This window comes from Bos indicus, chromosome 2 (assembly GCF_029378745.1).
Source record: "Bos indicus isolate NIAB-ARS_2022 breed Sahiwal x Tharparkar chromosome 2, NIAB-ARS_B.indTharparkar_mat_pri_1.0, whole genome shotgun sequence".
Taxonomy (NCBI): domain Eukaryota; kingdom Metazoa; phylum Chordata; class Mammalia; order Artiodactyla; family Bovidae; genus Bos; species Bos indicus.
The window spans coordinates 28672196-28690157 of record NC_091761.1 but is presented as its reverse complement, the minus strand read 5'-3'; the positions used below and the strand labels follow the sequence as shown (position 1 = coordinate 28690157).

Here is a 17962-nt window from a genome sequence, read left to right as displayed (position 1 = left end):
TGTAAAGGGTGCGATTTTGTACAAGAGAGTTTGATGCAAGATATGTGGAAATTTCATGAAATGGCAAAAAGAGAATCTGAATAACCTGAAACAGAGTATGAGTGTTAGCTGAAGTGCACCTAGAAGATTATTTATCTATTTTTCTTTCCCTTTAGACCTGGTAGAGACACTTCAAGAACTGCTGAGTCCTGGGGAGGAGGGATTGCCTGAGGACACCGTCGCTTTACCTTGAGGCGAGTGCAGAAGTTTCCATTATAAGGTAATAACTAATTTCTACTTTTGGTTTTTGTAACCTTCGAAAATTAATGAAACCGTGGTGTAAAATTCGGCTATATTATCAGAAGTATTAAAGATGCTCCTAATTTATTTATAGCTTTGTTGTCGGTCATGCTTTATACCTTTCATGTGGAGTATGTGCAGAAATAATTCCTTGGCAGATATTATCTTCATGTTTGAAGTTGGATGATACGTAGACACAGTGGGAATTGCAAAGCACCAATCTGGCCACTTTGGATTAAAATATCGTTAGCAAAGATTCTCTCTTGTGGTGCTTCTTGGCCTTTTCCTTCTTGCAGGCACACAGAAAATGGTAATGTCCCTGTGGTACTCTGCAGAGGCTGCTCATTCCCAGAGACAACTGGTGCTGAGCCCCGGAGCATCTGAAGGGATGGAATCTCAGTAGATCTGTAAACCACTGTGTAGAAGAGCTCTGCTGGGGAGCAACAGATGCTGCTTTTTTGAAAACTCTGAAGTGTATCCCCAGCTTTTTATATGTCCCCGTGATCAGAATGTGGATTTAGAGAAGCTTTTCATAGAGGGAAAAAAAATGATACTTTGCATTCTAAATTTTCCTATGAAGTTCATTTTCCCTAAAGATTGCCCAGTGTTTTATATCACGACACTTGAACAAGTGTTTTCCTTCCATGTCCATCTGTACAATGATAAAGAAGTCCTCTTTTGGAGGACCCACATAGGCACATCAGTTTTCACAGAACTCCTTGTTATCCTAGGGATCTGGGCAAGTTTACAGAAGACAAAATATTCCTCCAGGGATAGAAGGAGCCCCTGCAGCCTGAGGTAACTGTACAGTTTTAGTCCTCCCTTCCGTATTTGGTCTGGTCTGGGTAAAATTAGGTTATCTCATTCAAAAGAAACTGAGTAAGCATTTGACGGATTTGGGGCCTGACTCAAACCCAGACCGAATATTGCAGAATTAGAGGATACAGGCTGATGGGACTCGGCTACTCTGGTGCTGCTTTTATGCCTTATGCCAGTGTTGTCGCATGTACCACCACAGTTACCACCTCAAGGTTAAGAGGTAACAGCTGAGATGTCCAGTGTTATTTCCATGAATGATGGGCATAAATACCCTTTGGTCACAATTCTGTCAGTAGAAGCAGGACCTTTGGTTTGCTTTGCTTTGGTTTTATAACCTCTGTGTCTTAGAGTTTGCTCTTTTTTTAAGTGATTAACAGATTTTTATTAGAGCAGTTTTAGTTTTACAGAAAAATTAATTGAAAACTGCAATGAGCTCCTCCTACATATCCTCCCTGAAAAGCACACATAATTTGTTCCATTATTAACATCTTTTATTGGTATGGTACAATTTCTGCAATTGATATGAACCAATATTGATACATTTTTCTTTTAACGTGTTGCATAAAGGCTCACTCTCTGTATTGTGCATTCTGTGGGTTTGAAAAATGCATAATGACACATTTTCATTGTTAGTGTATCACATAGAATATCTTCACTACTCTGAAAATTCCATGTGCTTCCCGTCTTGGCCCTTCTCTCCCCTCACTGAAATCCTGGCCGCCTTTGGTTTACTGCCTCCACAGCTTTGCCTTTTCAGGAATGCCATACAGCAGACAGCCTTTTCAGACTGGCTTCTTTCTCTTAGCAATATGCTTTATGGCCCCTCCATGTCTATTTGTAGCTGGACAGCTCATTTCTCTATATTGCTGAGTAATATTCATTGTACAGATGTACCACAGTTTGGTTTTCCGTAGCTTGCTAAAGGACATCTTGGTTATTTCCAAGTTTGACAGTTATGAAAAAAAGCTCCTATGAACATTTATCTGCAAAGTTCTATGTGGACATAAGTTTTCAGTTGATTTGGGTATATGCCAAGACGTGTGAGTCCTACATCATATGGTTTAAGTATGTTTTGTTCTATAAGAAATCTCTAAACTGCCTTCCAAAGTGGCTGTATAATTTTGCATTCAGTATGCAGGAGGGTTCCTGTTGCTCCACATCCTTACCAGCATATGGTGTTGTCAGTGTTAAAATTTTAGCCATTCAAGTGATTATGTAGTGTTTTCTCATTGTCTTAGGTTTTTTTAATTTAATTAATTTATAAGGAAATTGTGACTGCCCAGAAAACTCTGGATATTTAGCCACTAGAAATTTCTTTGGCATTTACTTGGTAATGACATTGATTAAGAATCTGAACTTCCCCCTGGCAATATCCACTGTGGTCATGCATTTTTATGAGATAAGCGTGTGTGTACACCTAAGGGTTTATGCACCTGTGTCTGTGTATACCTTTTATTCTCCATGATAGAAAGAGGTCATAGTGGGCAAAGACTTTTCTAAAAATACACCATCAAAATGAACATATACAGAGTATATCAAAGAGATTTTTGTTTCAAAAAATGAAATATGAGTATTCTATGGATCCAACATGAAAATAGGCCATGCTTGATGTTATTTATAGCTAGTTTTTTGACATGAATAACAGTGTTTATACAGGCCACATCAAATTAGGCACTCTTAATTTTTCTATCCTGTTAAATTCAGCCATGCAGATATAGCCACAAGAAAGATTCTTTTTAGTCCTTTTAAGTTACAGTTTGTTTGTTTTTTTTTTTTTTCTGTATGCCAAGTGCATGCTTTAGATTTGATTGTACTACTTGGTAAACATTTCTGGTGAGATGGACTTCCATACTAGGATGTGACTTTCTCCTGTGTAAATACTACTCCTTTCATTTTTCTGTCTGAAATATGGCACGGTGCCTGGGTGAAGGACAGAAATGCATGACACTTGTTAAAGACAGTAGGGAAGACTTTATTCAGGAGGGACTATAGCAATGAAGTTTTGCTGCAAGAGAAAGAGAAATGGCTCACCTTCAAATACAACATGGACAGTGGGAGATTTATAGCCTAGGAGCAAAGTGGGGATCAGTGGATGGATGGAAAATTACCAAGGCCAGAAGAATTCTTGCTAGGCTGACTCAACAGGATTCTTGCTGAAGGCAGGTCAGGGAGAGAAGATATGGGTGTGTGTATGTGTGTGTTTGTGTGTGTGTGTGTGTGTGGAAGCTGATCTAATATGAAAGATACCATAGGAAGAGTCCCTAAACTGACTCAGCAGAATTCTTGCTAGAATTGAACTAAGCAGACCAAGGAGAGACCCCAAGGTCAGAGCCTAGTTGAGAAGAGGATTCAGAGAATCCTCACCCAGATTTGGTCAAGGAAGAGAGTCTTTGTCATCTGACATATTACAGAATTTCAGTGACCCTATATTGTTATTATGTAGATAGCCCTATATTAAATACTGTAGGAATCTATTAACAAAGTCTTGAAGACACTTAAATGAGGATTCTAATTTAAGGAAAAAAATAAGGAAATTACTTTAGATCATGTAAATAGTTTTCTGTAATATTCAAGACTAACCTATTTAATGGAGTATAGATCTGGTTTAAAAGTTAAAGAACTAATAGGTATGAGCAGCTTTTATGTACAAAACAGAATCTGAACAGTGACAGAAATGTGAAGATATAAAAAGGCGCACTCTACTACAGGAGGCTCCAGGTGGGAAGGAAAGAGAACTATTTTGTGTTAGTGATCACAGAATTTATATATATATATATATATATATAATACACACACACAAATTTCATAAAGAAGTAGAATAAGAGGTCTGTTGGCACTGGGTATATCTTAAATCTAGATGGAAAAGTCATTGATATAGTGGTGTATAGAAGACTTTTTTCAAACTTTAGTGTGCATAAAAATAACGTGGAGTTCTTATTTAAATTTCTTTCTCTCAGACTCCAAACCTAAATGTCTGAGTAATTTGATGCGTCCAGGATTCCTCACTTTTAACAAGTATTCCAGGATACTCTATTATCATTGTCATTCAGTTGCTCAGTCATGTCCGACTTTTTGTGATCCCATGGACTGTGGCAGGCCAGGCTTCCCTGTCCTTCACCATCTTCCAGAGCTTGCTCAAACTCACGTCCATTGAGTCAGTGATGCCACCCAAGCATCTTGTCCTCTGTCATCCCCTTCTCCTCTTGCCTTCAATCTTTCCCAGCATCAGAGTCTTTTCTAATGAGTCTGCTCTTCTCATCAGGTGACCAAAGTATTGGAGCTTCAGCATCAGTCCTTCAGTGAATATTCAGGATTGATTTTCTTTATGATTGACTGGTTTGATCTCCTTGCTTTCCAGGGAATCTCAAGAGTCTTCTTCAATAAGGGACCTATAAGCCCTGTTTTTAAAAACACTGAATCTGTACTATAATATTTACAGTTTTCCTCCCTGTAGTGTGGCTGATGTTAGAAAGTACCCCCTGAAAACAGGATAATAGGGAAATTAGGGCAAAAATATAGGAACCCCAAGAATGTACGGATTCTGACTTTACAGAGTCAGTCTCTTACAGAGACTGACTTTCAGTAGTGTCATTTATGAAGGATTGTCTTAAAAGTTCAAAAATAAGAAAACAACCTGGACAAAAACTTTTCAAGTATTAGAACATTTTAAAAAAGAGTGATATGTATATTTTGTTAATATAGTAAGTATTTCTAAATAGATAAAATATAATTCAATTATATCAATGAATTGTTTATTTCACAGGTATCAATTAAAAAATATTTAAAATTATAGGGGAATGATAAATAACGAAAACCAAAAGTGGGGTATTAAGTTAATTAGTGCCTTTATCTCAGTGGAATATTATTTTTACTACTTTGAAGAATGATGACATTTACAAAGTATTTAACATAATATTATGTTAAAGAAAACTTAGAATCTACAAATATGTGCTTGGAATGGCTGTTCCCATATAAAATATGTATGTATATGTGATGAAATTTTAGGTGTTTTGAATTCTAAAATTTTTAAAATATTACATGGTGCTCACAAAATCAGTACTAGAATCTGAAACCTAGGTGAAACAATACTATGTAGAAATCAGAGGCTTTGGTCATGAATTTTTAATAGTTAAAGAGTAAATAATTTTCAGGTCACAAGGTGCTTTGAGATTATGCTACTATCTATCCCAAGGAAAATTTATATATATATATATAACAGGGATACCCATAGCTGGCTGATTATAACAGTTATTTGGGGAGCTTTCTGAAAATATGAATTCCTTAGAATCTAGACAAGTGCTGCAATTTTTGCAGATTGGAGTCTGGGTCTTGGAATCTGATTTTTAAAAGAATATGCTATTGATGGCCTTACTGATTAGCAAAGTTTGGCAACTACTATTGTGGGAAAGATAATTTATGCCTTTAAGAATTTCCACAATGATCAATATATGGCACCCTTCCCCCCCAAAACTCCCAAAACTCTAGACAAATAATGTCAAATTCTAGACTGTTTAATGTATATATATATCATAGTAAATAGCGTAGACATTCAGAAGCAGGAAGGAGTAACATGAGGAGGATAATTTAGGAGAGCATTCTGGATCAAGAACCTCAGAAGCATTAGTGGCAGTGTGACAGGAAGGGGGACCCCTTCCAGAACCCGAAATGGGCTCTTGTTTAACACTCGGAAATGAATTGTCCGAGGAGACACATGTGCTGACAAAGCAAGAGATTTTATTGGGAAAGGGCACACAGGTGGAGAGCAGTAGGGTAAGGGAAGCCAGGAGAACAGCTCTGCCACATGGCTCACAGTCTCAGGTTTTATGGTGATGGGGTTAGTTTCTGGGTTGTCTTTAGCCAATCATTCTGACTCAGAGTCCTTCCTGGTGGTGCACACCTTGTTCAGCCAAGATGGATGCCAGAGAGGAGGATTCTGGGAGGTGGTTGGGCATGTGGTGTCTCCTTTTGACTCTTCCTGAACTCTTCTGGTTGGTGGTGGCTTATTAGTTCCGTATTCCTTACCAGGACCTCCTGTCGTAAAACAATTCATGCAGATGGTTTCTATGGTGCCTGACCAGGGTGGGCGGTTTCAGTCAGTGTGCTTCCCCTAACAGTGGGGTAGCATAGTGCTGCAGAAACCACAAACTTCATCATCTTAACAACCTTCATGTCAAGAGGAGAAGTGGTGAGACCTTGAAGTGCTTAGAGATGGCTGTAAAAAGATTGCACCATTTGGGGACAGCAGCTTTCTCAGCAATCCACAGTGCAAGCCCTTCACCCCTTCCCTAGAGGTTCAGATCCCTTTCCAAGCTTCTCTTCCCATTTTGGATCCAGGTTCTGAGGCACAGAGAAGCACTCATGGGAGAAGCACTTTGGGATGGGAGAGTCTTATGGAGTCTAGAAATCAGTGTTTCTTTTTGTTAGACTTTTTATTTTGTATTGAGGTATTGGAGAAGGAAATGGCAACCCACTCCAGTATTCTTTCCTGGAGAATCCCAGGGACAGGGAAGCCTGCTGGGCTGCCGTCTATGGGGTCGCACAGAGTCGGACACGACTGAAGCAACTTAGCAGCAGCAGCAGCAGAGCTGATTAACAGTCAGGGTTGTGATAGTTTCAGGTGATCCACAAAGGAACTCAGCCGTGCATATACATGTATCCATTCTCCCCCAGACTCCTCTCCCATCCAGGCTATCACATAACATTGAGCAGAGTTCCTGTGCTATACAGTAGGTCCTTGTTGGTTGGTTATCCATTTAAATAGAGCAGTGTGTACATGCCCATCCCTAACTATTCCTTCCCCTCATCCTTCCCCCCAGCAACCATAAAAGCTATTTCTTGAAGTCTGTGAGTCTAAATTAGTGTTTTCTTTAGATGAGAAGAAAGGCAAGGAAAGAAACTTGAGAATATTTGTGGAAGGACAAAGCATTTATAGAGTGTGTTTAGTCAAAGATATGATGGCATTTAAAAGGCATCCATCACAGAGTACATTGAAATTAAATCTTTACGAATAGGTATGACTGGTTTCCCCAAATCAGGAAAGGCAGAGGAGAGGCATTTCAGTGATGGGGACATCGTGTACTGATGTCGGCCACATGTGTGTCTTCTGAGGACTCAGTTTCTTCTTTAACGCAAATGTTAGTGAGTCCAAGCTCACTCTGCTCGCCCTATGACAGGTCAGTGAATCCGAGAGATGAGGTGCTGAGGCAAGGAAGAGATTTTAACCAGGGAGCCAGCAGACCGAGAAGATAAGCAGGCTTAGCCCATGAAAATAACCATCTTCTTGGAGTCTGGATGTCAGATTCTTTTAGAAATTAGAGATGAGGGGAGGTAAGGAAGCCAAGTAAAAAGGCCGTTAATCTTGCAAATGTCTCTGAGAATGGCATACCTCAGGCAGGGAATGTGTTCATTTCTTCCTTCCTGCCATCCACAGGTGGGGTGGACAGGGTTCTGAACAAAGGCACTTTAGTTTAACAGTCAGGCCGAGGGGCAGGATTCTCCGAGGCAGGCCATTCTGTATGATTATAATAAAAGTAAAGAAAAGAAAGTCAAAGAAACAGTTCAACTTGGAGCCAGAACTGGCTTCCTGCAGCATAAATGCTTTTGTTTAAACTTATATTCTTCTAGCTCAGTTGCCTGAACTGACTGAACTTTGTTTTATGCAACATAGGGTCTAGGAGTCGGAGGTCCACGAATGTTTCTTTAATGAACAAAACCAATACCAGCTTGACTAGAGTCATTTGAGGTGTGGGCATAGATGAGTTTGGATGGGGTTGGTTCTCATGTGGGCAGGGCCTCAAGTCCCAGAAGAATGTGGACTTGGTCATACAGTCAAGGTTTCTGAGAAGGATAATGAGAAGATAAATGTGAGTTTTGAAGAAGAAAATCAGCCAACAGTAAAGGAGATGGATTAAAGAGAGGGGAATAGGAAATGTAATTAGCATGCTAATTAGCTAATTACCATGAGAGGAAACCTGGATGAGGCTGTTGGCAGTAAAAAGAAAAAAAGAAGTGGATAGCATAGGGAAGTTTCTCAACTCAATTAGAGTAATACTGATTAATCACCTACTAAGTGCTGGTCACTGTTCTGGACCAATCAGTGAACAAAATAGAGCATATATTTTATAAGGATAAAACAATAATTTTAAAAAAACTAATAAATATAATCAGTAAGGTATATACATGTCAGAAGTTGCAGCTGTTATAGGAAAACACCAATTTGAGCACAGTAAGGACAGCCAAGAGGGAGAAGGGTAGCAGATCGTGATATTACAGAGGATGGTCAGGGGAGGCTGAAGATTTGAGGGAGGTCAAAGAGTGAGCCAGTCCCCAGAGGGAATAGCATTCCAGGCCAAAGAAAGAGACAGAGCAAAGGCCCTCAGTTTGAGGGTGCCTATGGTATTCCAAGAAAAGCTACATTTTGAATTTAAAATCTGTTTCAAGCAAGATGCTAAAAGGCACCCATCACTGACTACTGAGATGGAGGATTTGGCTGCTGGAAACAGTCTTCCTCCTTTGTAGTTCTGCTGCAGGCCAGATTGGATTTAATTTCTAAGGGACAAAAGAGAAGGAAAGAAGCAGTGTGAATTGAGGAGTCAGCCTCAGGCCATGCCTATAGTTAAAATGAGAGAAAGTGAAGTCAGAGGAAAACCCGGATGGAGTCTATCCTTAAAGCTTTGTGGAAAAACATAAATACAGTATACTAACGCATATATATGGAATTTAGAAAGATGGTAACAATAACCTGGGGTACGAGACAGCTGAAGAGACACTGATGTATAGAACAGTCTTATGGACTCTGTGGGAGAGGGAGAGGGTGGGAAGATTTGGGAGAATGGCAATGAAACATATAAAATATCATGTAGGAAACGAGTTGCCAGTCCAGGTTCGATGCACGATGCTGGATGCTTGGGGCTGGTGCACTGGGACGGCCCAGAGGGATGGTATGGGGAGGGAGGAGGGAGGAGGGTTCGGGATGGGGAGCGCATGTATACCTGTGGCGGATTCATTTTGATATTTGGCAAAACTAATACAATTACGTAAAGTTTAAAAATAAAATAAAATTGGAAGAAAAAAAAAATAAAAAATAAAAAACACACACACAAAAAAAATAAAATAAAACACATAGTTACACAGAAAAAAAAAAAAAAAAAAGCTTTGTAAAGAGGGTTTGGCTAAGAAAAGGAGGCCCCCTGGTGCCACATGCAGGGAAAAAAAAAAAAATTAAGGAGACTAAAAGACTGTAGGGACAAAACCCTGATGGGGTTGGGAGAGGAGGCATTGGATTACCACGGCCACTAATGACTCCAGAAAACAGTTTCAATTGACTGAGAAAGAAAGCATAGGATTATGGTGTATCCAGGTATTTCTGTTTCCTCCACCAGGTACAGTGACCGTCTGTGCTGTTAAGAATTAGTATCCTAGACAAGTTGAGTTTTTCAGCTCAGCATTAAAGGTACTTGAATAATGTTTTGAAATCTGTCTTTGTTAAGAACTGCTGACAAGCTTCAAAGACTCAGATTCAGTGTGTGTGGCTTCACTTCAGGAGTACGCAACTTCTCCTTCCTCTTTGCTCCTCCATCTGCTCTGATTTCAAAACGAGGCCCAGCTTTGACATGTAGAAGAATCAAGTTTTCTTCAGGACATCACCAAAGCTTGTATTTTATTAATGCGTCAAGCCTTTTTCTGGGGCACAGTGACGTTCGGCTCTCAAAAGGCCAGCAGAAACGCAGGGTTATCCTAGGGTGAAGAGTGGAGCCTGTCAATATTTGATAGCCTCTTCAATAGCTCCCTTAATGGATTTTTTCTTTTTAAAGTTTGCAAGAATTAAAACGTAGCATAAGTAGTGATTCAATACACGTCTGTTAAAATGTTAATAAAAAGGTACACGGAAGTCAGGGATTTATAAAATCAGTGCTTTCAGCTCTGGTTCCTGCTCCCTCTGCTATGACCTAGAATTTGTTTTTTAAAGTATCTTTTTTAGGTTATGTAGTGAGCATATCAGAAAAAGTGCTTTTAAAGCAATGGGAGGTTAGACATTCAAAGAATGGAAAAACATCCTAATCTAAGAAAAGGGATGGGTTGTTATCCTGGGAGACAAATAAGGAAAGAGTGTTAAAGTTGATGTGATAGATGGTGGCAGTTACATGGAATTTCAGGATTGATTGTAAAGAACTTTCTGAAGGAGATCAGATTCCTATTTAAGGCCAGCCTCTTGCTCCTTGATCTCTTTCTCCCTTTTCTTTTCAGATTTCCATCATCTTGCCTCTTTTAAAACCTGGTCTCAGGAAGGGATCTACTGTCAGTCTTCTATAACTTCATGTGAATTTAAATCAATGTATTACTTCTCGCAAGTGTGTATACATTTTAAAAAGGAAAGGAAGGTTGTGTCTCCATTTAAAAAAATTACAAATCAGTCTACTCAGTCTGCATGTAAGATGTGGGGAATTTTAAGGGAATTTTGACTTGGTGATTGCACTTTTGTATTTATTTTTGCTTCCATTTTATATTAAAGGAACTATGTAGCTCTCATAATTGCAACATGATGATATCCTCATGGCTTTTTATTTACCTGCCTTTTTCTTTGTCAACTCCACAATTTGGATAAATTTGTTAGCAAACAAAAATTTGTAGCTGCCTGTTGCTTTTACCGTTTATTCTTTGATACTGCCATCATTATGTTTCAAATGGGAACAATCTTAAATGAAATCTAGATCTTATATTCTGTGATAAACATCACCACATGTTCCTTGAAGGCATTGTGTCAGAAATGAGTTTTTAAAAGGTAGTACTATTTGTCTCATTTCCCAGAAGGGAGAAATATGTCAGTCAGAATAATTAGATAGTAATCTTGGTATATTTAGTATTATGAGACTAAAGGATTTAGCAGTAGAAGGAAATCTTTTCAGAAGAAAAAATTGGCACATTTTGCTAAGAGGAAGAGAGTTGAGTTGTTATATTTGACTGTGAATCTGACAACACTGGAAGTGATTGCTTAGAAATAAAAGCTTTTCTGAAGCTTTTTATTTGAATTAGTCATTATAATTGCATCAAAAACCATTCTTAGTTGTTATAAGCACAGAAGTATGCATCATTTTTTAATCCTTCAATATTCAAAAATGCACAAGACATAAACTTTATAGAAACAGAGATAGAAAATAACCCTTTGTCAAAACATCTCAAAGCTCTTAAAGGATGAAAGAAATTATGTTTACTTTTAGCCAAGAAAAAGCAGCAAGTTGGGTGGAGGAGATGAGTGAAGCAAATGAGAATACATGGCTGGCTTCGAGATGGTGAGGAGAGGTCAAGAGTGTGTGTGTGTGTGTGTGTGTGTGTGTGTGTGTGTGTGAAAGAGAGGCAGCACAAGATAGACCTAGAGCAGAAGCTCAGAAGGAAGAGTTTAAACTCCCAGCTGAAGGAAATATTCGACTATCTTTCAAGTTTTTGATTTGACACTCGAAAAATGGCTTTTTGTTGCTTTGGAAACATCATTTCACCGTCTCGCATCTGAATTTTTTGAAGAAAAACATCCACTTAATGTCACAATAGCCTCACAGGAACAATTTAATAATTTCTGCTAAAAGCCTTTAAGAACTCTTGGCATAGAAGATGCCTTTTTACAAAGGTGTTCTCAGCCTCTGTCAGTCTTAACAAATTGAGAACTTGATGGGTTTATTTACCAAACTATCAGTTGTAGAGAATAAAAAGCAAGAATACTTTTATTTTAGGACTTGTTAAAATGCTAGTTAAATAATGACCAGAAAATGACAAGTTAACCTTCTTCAGTGGCACTTCCAAAACATGGCTTTAATATGCCTAGTTTTATTTCATCACTTTAAGTGATAAGTAATCAGGAAAAATTCCTTTGGAATGCCATTGATATGATCTTTGGAGAAAATTATCTTTTTCTGTTTTTGTTTTTTGGGATCTTCTCTTGATTTGACCTTAACTGGGTTATCTGGCTATATACATCTCTAGAGTAGCTACAAACATCTAGAGATTCTATGCCACACTTGGATCCCAGACAGACCTTGACATAGGAGGGGAAAAAAATGCCCATATTGTGCTTCCTGTAAAGGTAAGAGTGCTTACCCATGGCTACGTTTTTTATGTGTGAGCATAGTAATTCTTGAATACATTGCTAATACATAGATCTAAAAGAAGAATATGGCTCATCATCTTGGCTAATGTTTTTGGAGCTTTCAACTGACTTGTTGATTGTAACTTATTCCTGGGGCGGCAATAGAAGAATCTTTTGAAGAATGATTTGTAGGAATAGATTTTCCCCAAAAGGTGATTATAGCCTCTTTGATAATTGTTTGAACTGCAACCCTTAATTGATGGTTGGTCTATCATGCTATCTGGGATAGTGAAACTTTCAACTCTAAATTGAATAAGATTGTTTCATTGGTTTGCTGATGAATTCCTAACATAGAATAATAGGATATCCTTTAAAAATTGACATGTAAGGAGTCAGTGATGTTAATTACATGATATATTTTAATAAAGTACAGTAATTATAAAATTATTGTCCTTTTAACTAACTTCATGACATATTATATGGTGATAGCAAATGGAAAAGGACTTTGAATTTACAAAACTAGAAAAGACCTTTTTAAAGTGGATATTTTGAGCTAATTTGTTTTTTCTTTCTGATAACATATCTATTAAATAATAAAAGAAATCAAATAGAAAAATGTATGTTAACTAAATATAAAAACATTTATATTAATATAGCATTATAATTATATTGTAATATTTTAGTAAAACTGAAAAGACTCTGATGCTGGGAGGGATTGGGGGCAGGAGGAGAAGGGGACGACAGAGGATGAGATGGCTGGATGGCATCACCGACTCGATGGACATGAGTTTTGGTGAATCCTGGGAGTTGGTGATGGACAGGGAGGCCTGGTGTGCTGCGATTCATGGGGTCGCAAAGAGTCGTACATGACTGAGTGACTGAACTGAACTGAATACATTAGGTAACTAATATAAGTATTTCTAGTTTTCAAATCTGAAATTTTCAGTTTTTTCTACTTAAGCATTTGAGTTTATTAAAAATTTTTCCCTTGATTTTAGCTTGAAGTTAAAATTTAAAAGACAACAATGAACCAAAATAAGAAATAGCAATACATTTTATATTCAAGATCAAACCAGTGTTTCAAACATTATAGTTTATAGTTGCCTCTTAAATATAAAATCAATTAGAACTTTTCAATATTTGGAAACCATTTTGCCCCTAAAGGCAGCTCTCAGAAATGTTAATTCACTCATCCGCAACAGCAAAAGAATGTCAATGAGTTTGGGCCACCACTGGACTGCTTTTGGAGTAATTAAATACCTTGGACTTTACCTTGCAGTGACTGCTTATTTCTTGGCATTTAGCCTTCAAAGTAGTGTTATGTTTGAGATGAGTACATGAATGAATTACACGTGACATTTATAGCAAGACTCTAGAGGCTCATTTCCACTCTGAATTCTATAGTGTTGATCCCTTTGAAGTTATAAGCATCCTAGTGAAATAAACTTGTCTAATATCACTTCTGTATTTCATTTTTCTTACAATAAAAGGAATAGACAAAGGATTCTGGATGGTTCACTCATTCATTCATTCATTTATTTTAGGAGCATTTACTAAAAGTCTCCTTTGTGTTAGGTAGTGAATAAGGTGGTGAAGGCTTACATTCTAGTAGTGGAGATGTTTTCAGTCGCTAAGTCATGTCCAACTCTTTGCAACCCCATGGACTGCTGTACACCAGGCTTCCCTATCCTTCACCCTCTCCCAGAGTTTGCCCAAGCTCATGTCCATTGAGTCAGTTATGCTATCCAACCATCTCATACTCTCTCACCCCCTTCTCCTTTTGCCCTCAATCTTTCCTAGCATCATGGCCTTTCCAATGAGTTGACTTTTCACATTAGATGCCTTTGTATTAGAACTTTAGCTTTAATATCAGTCCTTCCAATGATTATTCAGGGTTAATTTCCTTTAAGATTGATTGGTTTGATCTTCTTGCTGTCCAAGGGCTCTCAAGAATCTTCTCCAGCACCACAATTCAAAAGCATCAATTCTTTTGGTGCTCAGCCTTCTTTTTGGTCCAACTCTCATATCTATATATGACTACTAGAAAAACCATAGTTTTGACTATACAGACCTTTGTTGGCAAAGTGATGTCTCAGCTTTTTAATATGCCAACTAGGTTTGCCATAGCTTTTCATCCAAGGAGCAACCATCTTTGAATTTTATGGCTGGAGGGAGATATACACTAAACAAAATATTTGACAACTATTTCTGAGTATGTGTGTCTGTTGGTCGATCAGTTGTGTCCAACTGTTGGTGACCCCATGGACTGTAGCCTGCTAGGCTACTCTGTCCATGGAATTCGCCAGGCAAGAATACTGGAGTGGGTAGCCATTCCCTTCTACAGGGGATCTTCCTGACACATGGATTGAACCTGTATCTCCAGCATCTCCTGCATTGGCAGGAGAGTTCTTTACCACTAGCGCCACCTAAAAAGCCAAGTATATCCATAGGTACAATTATGAGAAATGCCATAAAGAAAACTGGATGACTACAATGCCTTATTGTAGTCAGAGGGATCACGAATCTCCAGGGGAAAAACAAGTGAAGAGAAGGGGAACATCTCAGGAAAAGCAACCAGAGTATTCTAGGGATATATTATAATGATCAGGATATTTCCTGGATAAAACTACAACAACAAAAATGTAATGACTTAGAATTTTAATTAGTACTTTATAACATATAGATTCTCATATCCATACATGGCTACTGGAAAAACCATAGCTTTGACTATATGGACCTTTGTTGGCAAAGCAATGTCTCTGGTTTTTGATATGCTATCAAGGTTTGTCATAACTTTTCTTCCAAGGAGCAAGCATCTTTTAATTTCATGGCTGCAGTCACCGTCTGCAGTGATTTTGAAGCCCAAGAAAATAAAGTCTGACACTGTTTTCCACTGTTTCCCCATCTATTTGCCATGAAGTGATGGGGCCGGATGACATGATCTTAGTCTTTTGAATGTTGAGTTTTACACCAGCTTTTTCACTCTTCTCTTTCACTTTAATCAACAGGCTCTTTAGTTCCTCTTCACCTTCTGCCATAAGGGTGGTGTCATCTGCACGTCTGAGCTTATTGCTATTTCTCCAGGCAATCTTTATTTCAGCTTGTGTTTCATCCAGCCTGACATTTTGCATGATGTACTCTGCACAGAAGTTAAATATTAAGGATGACAATATACAGCCTTGACATTCTCCTTTCCCAATTTGGAGCCAGTGTGGTGTTCATGTCTGGTTCTAACTGTTGCTTCTTGACTTGCATACAGGTTTCTCAGGAGGCAAGTAAGGTGTTCTGGTATCCCTGTCTACTTTAAGAATTTTCCAGTTTGTTGTGATCCACACAGTCAAATGTTTTGGCATAGTCAATGAAGCAGAAGTAGTTGTTTTTTTGGAATTCTCTTGCTTTTTCTATGATCCAACAGATGTTGGCAATTTGATCTCTGGTTTCTCTGCCTTTTCTAAATCCAGCTTGGACTGGATTGAATCTGGAAGTTCACGGTTCACTTAAAACCTGGCTTGGAGAACTTTGAGCATTACTTTGCTAGCATGTGAGATGAGTTCAATTGTGCAGTAGTTTGAGCATTCTTTGGCATTGCCTTTCCTTGGGATTGGGATGAAGACTGACCTTTTCCAGTCCTGTGGCCACTGCTGCATTTTCCAACTTTGCTGGCATATTGAGTGCAGCACTTTCACAGCATCATCTTTCAGGATTTGAAATAGCTTGGCTGGAATTCCATCACCTCCACTAGTCGTTTGTAGTGGTGCTTCATATGGCCCACTTGACTTCACATTCCAGGATGTCGGGCTCTAGGTGAGTGATCACACCATTGTGATTATCTAGGTCATGAAGATCTTTTTTGTATAGTTCTGTGTATTCTTGCCACCTCTTCTTAAGATCTTCTGCTTCTGTTAGGTCCATACTATTTCTGTCCTTTATTGTGCCCATCTTTGCATGAAATGTTCCCTCAGTATCTCTAGATTTCTTGAAGAGATTTCTAGCGTTTCCCATTGTATTGTTTTCCTCTGTTTCTTTGCATTGTTCACTTAGGAAGGCTAAGTGAACACAAGGAGATCAAGCCAGGCAGTCGTAAAAGAAATCAATCCTGAATAATCATTGGAAGGACTGATGCTGAAGTGAATACTTTGGCCACCTTATTCGAGGAACTAACTCATTAGAAAAGACCCTGATCCTGGGAAAGATTGAAGGCAGGAGGAGAAGGGGACGACAGAGAATGAGATGGTAGAATGGCATCACCTACTCAATAGACATGAGTTTGAGCAAGCTCCAGGAGATGGTGAAGACAAGGAAGGCTGGTGTGCTACGGTTCATGGGGTTGCAAAGAGTCAGACGTGACCGAGTAAACAACAACAACATGTAGTTTATCTCAGGATACTTTGAAAGATGCTGTTGACATCCATGCTCAGTCACTAGCTCAGTCTTATCCCGCCAGGGTCCTCTGTCCATGGCATTTTCCAGTCGAGAATACTGGAGTGTTTGCCATTCCCTACTCTTGGGGGTCTTCCCAACCCAGAGATTGGCCCCACATGTCCAGCATCTCCTGCATTGACAGGTGTATTCTTTACCAATGAGCCACCTAGGAAGCCACACTGTCCACTAAACTTCTTATTAAAAATTCTCTGCATCATCTTTCATTTTTCCAGTCTTATGGCTTGATTCCACTATTAAAAGTGTTTGCAAATAGTGAATAGATTTGATGGGTATTCATAAGTGATTATTTGTAGAAAATTCAAGGGCACATGTTCTTCAAGTCAAGGTCTGTAGAGTTTCTGGCTGCCTTGAAGCTTCCCTTCACTTGACTATCACCCAGGCTACTATTGGTTCCTCAACACTTGCAAAAAATGAAAAAGCTTACTATTGAGTCTTTATTGCATTACACTCTTTAAAACTTCCAATAGCTGATGCATTTTATGTGATAATGTCAAAAATAGTAGCTTGGCACTAAAAACTCTTTCAAGTCAACGTGATCTCCAGCCTACATTTCCAGCATCATCACCTACTGCTTCCTGACACAGATTGTATGATTTGGCCAAAGCAGTTCATTTACTTTTCTCCTAATGTAACTTATTTCACTTCGAAGAAATTCATGGCAACCAAAACACACCCCCCCCCCCACCATTTATTTTCTTCAAAAGCCCATTCAATCTTCATAATATCATCACTCATCAATGTCATCATTGCTCCAGAGTACTTTTTTAAATCTGAATTCCAATTTTAAAAATCATATAAGCTCTCTCTTGCCATATTCCTGGGTGCCTGTTTGCTTGGTAACACTTATAAAATTGTGTTAAATTGTTTAGTGCACTTTGTTTATTTTGTTCATAGCTTCTATTTATGAAACAGATCTATGTATTGTCCTAAATTCCAGGGATCCTTTTCATAGTTTAAATTCATCTTTCTAGCTTATCTTTAAAGCCTTGAAGTCAGGGTACTCTGCCTATATTCAATGTTCAATAAATGCACATTGGTGGGTTGATGAAAAAGAACAGATTTAGCAATACCACCAAGCAGAAGAAGTGCTGTGTCATCACCAGGAACTTTCTGGCTCCGTGGATTAATATGCTGTGGGTACAATTCCATAACAGATTAATTGCTACCCATCATGAAGAAGTTAAAATACTCTCTGTATTTAGAAGCTGTACTAGAATCATAATGAAGTTTCCTAATTTTGTGCCAAGCCTGTAGATGGAGTATCTACAGTTATTTAGCTGGCCTTATTTATTTAGTGATACTTGTTTCCTGGAGACTGTTCAGATCACTGAATTGGAATGGATA

General features: G+C 38.5%; 1 protein-coding gene across 5 annotated transcripts in view; it reads left to right on the top strand.

Annotated features, from left to right (window-relative positions):
* The window catches only part of B3GALT1 (beta-1,3-galactosyltransferase 1), a 619500-nt gene that overhangs the window by 207657 nt on the left and 393881 nt on the right, over positions 1-17962 (top strand). For 2 of the 5 annotated variants that reach the window (XM_070799124.1, XM_070799117.1), the window contains one exon: positions 156-1077. The gene's annotated coding sequence lies outside the window, so the exon portion shown is untranslated. Of the gene's footprint in view, positions 1-155 lie in introns of all 5 variants that reach the window. The other 3 variants (XR_011569375.1, XR_011569376.1, XR_011569372.1) reach the window with 3 other exon arrangements.